This window comes from Delphinapterus leucas, chromosome 2, assembly GCF_059928025.1.
Source record: "Delphinapterus leucas isolate spDelLeu-1000000601 "Yukka" chromosome 2, BTC_Dleu_Yukka2, whole genome shotgun sequence".
In the NCBI taxonomy this organism is placed as follows: Eukaryota; Metazoa; Chordata; class Mammalia; order Artiodactyla; family Monodontidae; genus Delphinapterus; species Delphinapterus leucas.
Genome location: NC_143130.1, coordinates 172,209,543 through 172,217,643, shown reverse-complemented (window position 1 = coordinate 172,217,643; position 8,101 = coordinate 172,209,543).

The window sequence follows — 8,101 nt, the reverse complement described above, 5'->3', positions numbered from 1 at the left end:
CCCCCATACCTTGATAGTTTCCCCCTATACTTGTTAGTTTCCCCCTGTACCTTGTTAGTTTCCCCCTATACCTTGTTAGTTTCCCCCTGTACCTTGTTAGTTTCCCCCTATACCTTGTTAGTTTCCCCCTACACTTGTTAGTTTCCCCCTGTACCTTGTTAGTTTCCCCCTATACCTTGTTAGTTTCCCCCTATACCTTGTTAGTTTCGCCCTATACCTTGTTAGTTTCCCCCTATACCTTGTTAGTTTCCCCCTATACTTGTTAGTTTCCCCCTGTACCTTGTTAGTTTCCCCCACTACCTTGTTAGTTTCCCCCTGTACCTCTAAGGCTGCTGGACATGTGGTTGTTTGGCTTTTTCTCTGCGCCTCCATGACATTTGCTTCTTTTTGCTTCTTTTCAGAAGCAGAAATCTGAGGCTCTTCCTGCAATCTCTTCTCTCCAGCCCCACTCCAGGGTAAATTTCCAACATTTTGCATCTGCTGAATTCCTCCTGGCACCTCCATCCCAAGTGCAGGGTCTGTGTACCCAGACCCACCCCAGGACTGTTGCACTGCCCTGGGTCTCACCCAGTGGGAGCCCCAAAGCCAGCTTTGTGGGGGGCCTTAACTATCTCCACCTCCTCTCCACCAGCCTCATCCCTCCCAAGCCACTCCACATCAATCCAGGAGGAAAACAGCCTGCTTGTCATGGGAACAGCTTTAATACAGGTATCTTATCTCCTCCATTCTCAGGAAGACCCATCAATTTGTCCTATGTTGAAGTTCTGGAGCTGCCATAAGCCCCCTACCACCTCCAATCTATCCTCTCAACACCCTTGTGCCTCAGTTTCCTCATGTGTAAAATGAGAATAATAGGTCCCACCTCATCTCACTGCTGGAAGGCCTGTAACTGTGCCATGACCTGGCAGAACTTGAAGGTGTAATTATTAAGCCACTCCATCACCCCTTCTACAGCCTCCTTCAAACCTACTCTTGGGGGCTTGTTCCTGCCACTGGATGAAATCTTGGGCAGTCCTTGTGGCTTATCTGCTCACTCTTGGATAATACCACTACTGATAACAATCTGAGGGTCACAGTGGTCTCCTGGTCTCATTTTGGTAAATATTATGTTCATTCAATATAATAATCAAAACTTTTAACTTCATTCAAAGTTAAAGCTTCTCCCTGCTTTGGCTAGGGCCTGATGCAGGGAATGAAGGGCTGGAAGCACTGTGTTCCCTGGGGAACGCTTCTGCATCCTTTGTCCCATTATCGACACAAGTACAGTTGAACTGTCCCCTCCTCTGTTGCCAAAGCCACTTCAGGCAGCCTCTTAAAGCCCTTGAGGTTTCATAAGGTCGAGTCAGACACCAGCCCACTGTGTCCCTGAAGTTGTCAAAGACACGTCATGCTCACTGAGATCTCCTCAAAGCCCCTCCTGACTAGCCTTAGATGAGAGGGAAGCACCACCCACTTCTCCTGATTGGAGGAGGGGTTAGGAGTGTGGAGGTGGGAGGGGGCTTCATGCACAGGGACTTCTTCATTGAAGAACTCCAATTTCCTGGCTTTTCCTTTCTGTTCTGGGGTGGACGAGCGAACAGAGGTCACAAAATCAGTTGTCGGCTCGCTCCTATGCAAGCTCCACCTAGGTGGTCTGGAATCCCCTTTAGAATGCGGGAGTCTATTCCTTGGAACCATCATCTCAGGGCCTTGATAAAAACAGAGGATAAAATAGCTCCGCGTAAACACTACAGGATATAATGTTCTCTCCATTTAAAAGGGCCTAGTGCACAGCAACCACGCAACAAGTTCTGCTATTCAGCTAAGTGAACAAATGTTAGCCAGGGCTATTATTATTACTAATAATTACTATCATGACCTGGCCAGGCTCAGCTCTTGCAAAGTTTCTCTCTGCTTCTCTCCGTTTATGGTTGAAGCTTTCCAAATGCCTTGCAGTTTCTTGCCTTTGCCCGTGCTGTTTCATCTCCCCTGGATGCCTTCTCATCCCACTCTCAGTCTGGAGAATTAACGCCTTCCTTCTAGCCCTTGTCAACCCATGGCCACACTGGCGGACTGTTCAACCTCCCCAGATGAAGCTGACCCCTCTTTTATTCTGATGCTCCCTGCAGCATCTAATCTGCCTTTATCCTGGCACTAATCCCACCCGTTGCATGGCCTTCACCTGATGTCATGCCACCCACATGTACACACACACACACACACACACACACACTCACACAGAGGATTTTGAACCATGGCTTATGCATTAACATAGCTCTAGTGGGCCTGTACTTAGCAAGGATTCTTGAATGAATGATTGATGAGTGAATGTAGAATGGATACATCAAAGAGTCAAAACACCAATCCATCCATCCATCAATCAATGTGCTAGGGGAAGAAGTGAAATTTTCCTCAAAGAATTTTGCCCTAAGTTACCACCCCTGCTGAGCATTTGAATGAGGACTTGGTGGCCAAATAAGGCTTGGGGATTTTCTCTGCATAAAATTGTATCTAGATTTCACTACCCCATTCACCCAGAAATATAGACTGGTGAGTGGGAGCAAGGGTGTGGCTCATCTCAGGTCTTCACAGCAAAGCATCCAAGTGCCCTGAGTCTGGCAAATCCCAAGGTTCCGAGACTATTACAGTCTGTGCTTTGAGTTGTGATGGTCGCTCCTTCACTTTTCACTGGGGTCACCATTCTTGTGAGTCAAGAGGTGTGCGGGACCTACTCCCTGTAGAGTACTAGTGACTGTGATTATGAGCTCTGCATCTGACATTGATCCTTGACCGTTTGACAAGGAAATTCACTTACCTAGTCTTACTTTTAGTCAAGTCTTTAGAACTTCCAATTTGCCAAATCCACTGGTCAGTTTTCACCCTCATCTTCCGGGCAGTATTTAACATGGTTGATCACTATTTCCTCCATCTTGAAACACTTTCTCAGACACCACACTTTCATGGCTTTTCCTCCCACTTATCTGGCTTCTAATTCCAGATTCTGTCCTCCTCTGGTCTTTCCTTTCTTTTCCCTTCCCTTCCCTCCCCACCCCTCCCCTCTCCTCTCTTCTCTCTTTTCCTCTCCTCTTCCTACATCCACACCCTTAGTGACCTTGTCCATTCTCAAGGCATTAAATATCTTTTTACACTGATGACTCTAAAATATTTATCTCCAGCCCTGCCCTCTCTTCTGAGCTTCACAAAGCCAACTGCTTATTTGATCTCTCCCCGCCTTGGATATCTCAAACTTTAGACTCTTGATTCCCACTTCTCATCTAACCACATTAAGGTCTCCAGGCCTTGTTCATCTCAGTAAATGACAGTGTTGTTCATCCAGGCCAATAACCTCACATTGTCAGTCTTACCTTTTTTCTCCCCCTTATACCCACATTGGCAAATTCTGTTGGTGACGTCTTTAAAACATTTCTGGCATCTGACTACTTGTCTCCTCCCTGCTCCTGCCCTGGTCCATGTCACTGTGATCTCTTGCCTGGATTTTTCAAGAGTCTCGTAACTGGCCTCCTTGCTGGTCCACTATGTCCCATTTGTTCTCCACACAGCAGCCGATATGATCTTTCAAAACAGTAAATAATATCATGCCACTCCTTTGTTTACAACTCTCAGGTGATGTCCTCACCAATGCAATAAAGCAAGAAAAATATATTAAGATTGTAAAAGAAGAAGCAAAACCATCATGATAGAGTCTGGTCATGAGAAACCTCAAGCCGCATTTTGCTGTCATTTAGTTGCAGTCTCCTCTGATCTGAAATGGGTTCTCATTCTTTTCTATCTTTTACATCCTCAACAATTCTGTGGGATGACCCTCAACCTGGGCCCACCTGATGTGTTTATTGATAGGATATATTGTGTGTTCAGCTTTAGTAGAAACCATCAAAAAGTTTTCCAAAATGGTTGCATTTAGTATGCCTTCCCACCAACAGTTTACTGCACATCCTCATAAACACTTGGTATTTTCTGTTTTGTTTAATTTTAGTCATTCAGGTGGATGTGTAGTGGAATTTCAGATAGTCTGAATTGACATTTCCCTGATGACTAATGATGTTGAACATATTTTCATGTGCTTATTGGCCACTTGGAAGCACTCTGTTGTGAAGATTCTATCCAAGAATTTTACTCATTTTAAAAATAGGTTTGTCTGTCATTGATTTGTATGAGTTCATTAAACGTTTTCAATATGAGTCTTTAAATGTTGAAACTAATACGATAAAGTTTCTAGAAGAAAACATAGAATATCTTCATGATCTTTGTGTAGGCAAAAATTTATTTAAATTGTTTAGGCAAAGACTTCTTTAAATGAATATAAGAAGCACTAACCATGAAGGAAAAGACTGATAACTTGAATTACATTAAAACCAAGAACTTCTGTTCACTGGAAGATATTTTTGAGAGTCTGAAGGCAAGCCATAAAATGGGAGAAGATACTTGTAATAGGTATGTCTAATAATGACATTTTTTTTGGCCATATCTACTAAAGTTGACCATACAAATATACTATGAACTCATACTACATATTCCTGGATACATACCTAACAGAAATGCTTACATACGTGCATCAAGAAACATGAACAAAAATATTGTTAGCAGGATTATTCCTAATAGCTCCAAACTGGAAACTACCCAAATGACTAGCAACAATAGAATGGATAAATAAATTAAGGTATAGTTATATAATAGAAAAATATATAGTGATGGGGGAAAAAGGACCTAATTACTATATATATGAATGTGGATAAATCTCATAGACAAGGTTTGTCAAAAGAAGATAGGTACAAAGAAATATGTACTGTATATTTCCATTTATATAAAGTTTAAAAATAGGCAAAACTACCTTTCACTTTGTAAAAACTTATCACTGATGTGTTTTCTTTCTTTATTTTTTAATTTTTATTTATTTTTGGCTGCCTTGCGTCTTTGTTGCTGCATGCAGGCTTTCTCTAGTTGAGGCGAGCGGGGGCTACTCTTCATTGTGGTGCATGGGCTTCTTATTGTGGTGGCTTCTCTTGTTGTGGAGCACGGGCTCTATGCATGTGAGCTTCACCAGTTGTGGCACGTGGGCTCAGTAGTTGTGGCTCCCGGGCTCTAGAGCACAGGCTCAATAGTTGTGGCGCACGGGCTTAGTTGCTCCGTGGCATGTGGGATCTCCCCGGACCATGGCTTGAACCCATGTCCCCTGCATTGGCAGGTGGATTCCCAACCACTGCGCCACCAGGGAAGTCCTGACTGATGTGTTTTCTTAACATTTGTATAATTCATAGTATGTGATATACCTTGATTAAAATTAAAAGAAAGACAAACAGCCCTCTAGTGGCTTCCCATCTTACATAGAAGTCCAAATTCTTACCAAGGCTGTATATGATTGGCCCTGCCCAGGTCACTGGCCTTAAATTCTACCTCTCTCCACCTCATTTACTCCATTCTAGCTACACTGACCTTGTGGCTGATACTCAAACACACAAAACTATTTCTCACTTGTGGCAAATAGCATCACTGTTCCCAATTCTCCACCTTCTCTCCATTCATGCCCTTTGGATGCGACTTTGCAGTTGCTTCTGCTAGAGTTAAAGTGTATTTAGTATATTTCTCTGCCCCATTAATGTTAACCTTAACCATGTGATGTGCTCTGATCAATAGAATATGGGTAGAAGCCACAGTGTGCCAGTTCCAAAGCTCGACTCTACGAGAACTCATCTCTTTCTGCTCATCTTACTGCTCTCCTGCCTCCAACTTAAGAACATGCCCTCCTTAGCCTGCTGATCCAAAGAGGATGAGAGACACAGATATGTACCTTAGAGCCAAGCCCAGCTGAGGCCACCCTAGATCAGCCACCTACTAGCGGATCTGCAGAGACATCATCAAGAACCAATAATTGTTGTCTTAAGCCACTGAGTTGGGGGGTGTGTTTGTTATGCAACATCATTGTAGCGATAGCTGACTAATACAGCACCTCATGGTCATTACCTTCTGCCAGAAAAGTTAGCTCCCCAAATACTCACATGGTTCATATCCTTATTCTTGTCTTTGTTCAAATGCACTTCTGCAGAGGGGCCTTTGCTACCTATTCTACCTAAAATAGCCCCATTCCATCCCCTCATTCCTCTCCAACCTCTTGCCCTGCTTTGTATTTCTTCCTAGCACTTATTGCTACCCAATATTTTATTAACTACTTATGTATTTGTTCATTCAGCCTTCCATAAAAGTATGTAAGCTCCGCGAGGGCAGGGTCTTCATCCCATTCATTACTATATCCCCAGTGCCTGGAGCAGCGTCTGGCACTTACTAGGACCTCCATAAATATGTGTTGATTGAGCAAAGGAATCTGTGTCCTTTCTCTTACGCTCACCCACAGTGTTTCTACCACCTGAAGAAACTGACCCAAATGCCACGTTCTTTCCTCTGCTTACCAAAGTAGGGCTGGCACAGAAATGCAAAGTGACCAGCCATTAGGTTAGTGGAAGGAAAAAAACGGAAGCAGAACATCTGCAAAATTCACAAGCTGTCACGCCAGCCCCTGGGAAAACTCATCCATCATGATGGTGATTGGGTGTGAGCTAGTGGGTGCCCAGGGAGCCCAATTTCTCAGTCCATCCTTCCCAGAGCCCTTTCTCTGCAAGAGAACATGCCCCAGGCAGGAAACTGCAACCCATCAGTGCAGCGCTGTGCGTTTGCCAAACACCACCCACAAGCCTGATATTTCCAGAGTCCAACCACGGGCCATAAAGGGGATTGAGTGCCAACTATGTGTCTGGCCCTGTGCTAGGTTCTTTGTGAGCTTTATGACACAATCTTCCCAAGACCTTGCCGGGTAAATTTCATCATCATTACTAGTTACCAAGGAAACCACAGCCAGGGTGGTTAAAGAGCTAGTCCAGGGAAACTGGCAGAGCAAGGATTTGAACCCCAATCTGGCCAAGGCCAAAGCCCATGGGGTTTCCACCACATTACCCAGTCCTTCTGCACAAAGAGGGTGGGGTGAATGCTCTCAGCTGGTGAACTTCAGGGCCAGCATCTGAGCTCCCAGAGTTTTAGAGTCAGCACTTTGATATTCTCACCGCACATTCCTGGGTCTGGAATTCGATTTTGTGGAAGCATCACCTTGACCCTGACCTGCTCACTCTGAATTATTTTTGAAGTCTCAGGTAGATAAACAGACAATTCTCACTTGTTGCTTCAGATCCCAGCCTCCTCTTGAAATGCTTAAATAAAGGTGAGGGAGTGGCACCTACATAGCACCTATAAACACAGGTGCAGACATAGTTATAAAGATGTACAACTGGAAAAAAAAAAAAAAGGAGGAAGTGGTCCTAGAACTATTTAGAAGGAGCTGACATAGAAGGAAGGCAGAGAATAAAAATTACCTAGGCTTCTACAAGGAACTAGCACAGCAGTTTGCAGAGCTGTGTATACAGAAGTCTGTGGCAAGAAGAAAAGAAAAACGCAAAAAGTTTCTCATCAAATAACTTTCCCAAGTGCAGTGCAAAGGTCTCTTGGTGTATGCCCAGCACACCTCAGCCCGGAGAACAGCAGTGGGCAATGCGCGGGTGGTGTGTCGGGAGAAGCAGGACAAACTCACTAGAACAGGCAATTGAGGTCAGTGCTCACCGGCCTGGGAGGTGAGAAGCGGTGGGTCCTGAATCAGCCCTGAAAGTAGGAAATCCGCATGTGACCTCTTTGTGGCTCTGCAAGCCTCTCTGTTTGGTGACCCAGGGCAGTGGCTAAGAGCTGGTGCAGGTATTTATTTATTATTGCATGTAAATAATAATAATCCTTGTGCCGCTCGCAAAGAGCCTTCCCATTTGCGTATTGTTCGTTATTTGTCTACCCCAGTGGAATAGAGGCTCCACGATGCTGGAGGGTGAGGATGTGGAGTCCTGGGCTGCATGCTGAGAACCTGCCCAGGGCCGGCACACAGCAGGAGTGCAGGAAAGGCTTGTGGGTGTGAACATGTGTACACTCAGGGGCTGGGTCAGACCCTTTGATGGGATCAACCCTCAGTGGACTCTGGCCAGCATGCAGCCCCGAGGACTCTGCTATCTGCCAGTCGTAAACTCCTGATGGCACCATCAAAAAGATTCAAGGTTCAAGGCCAATGACATCTCCTCCT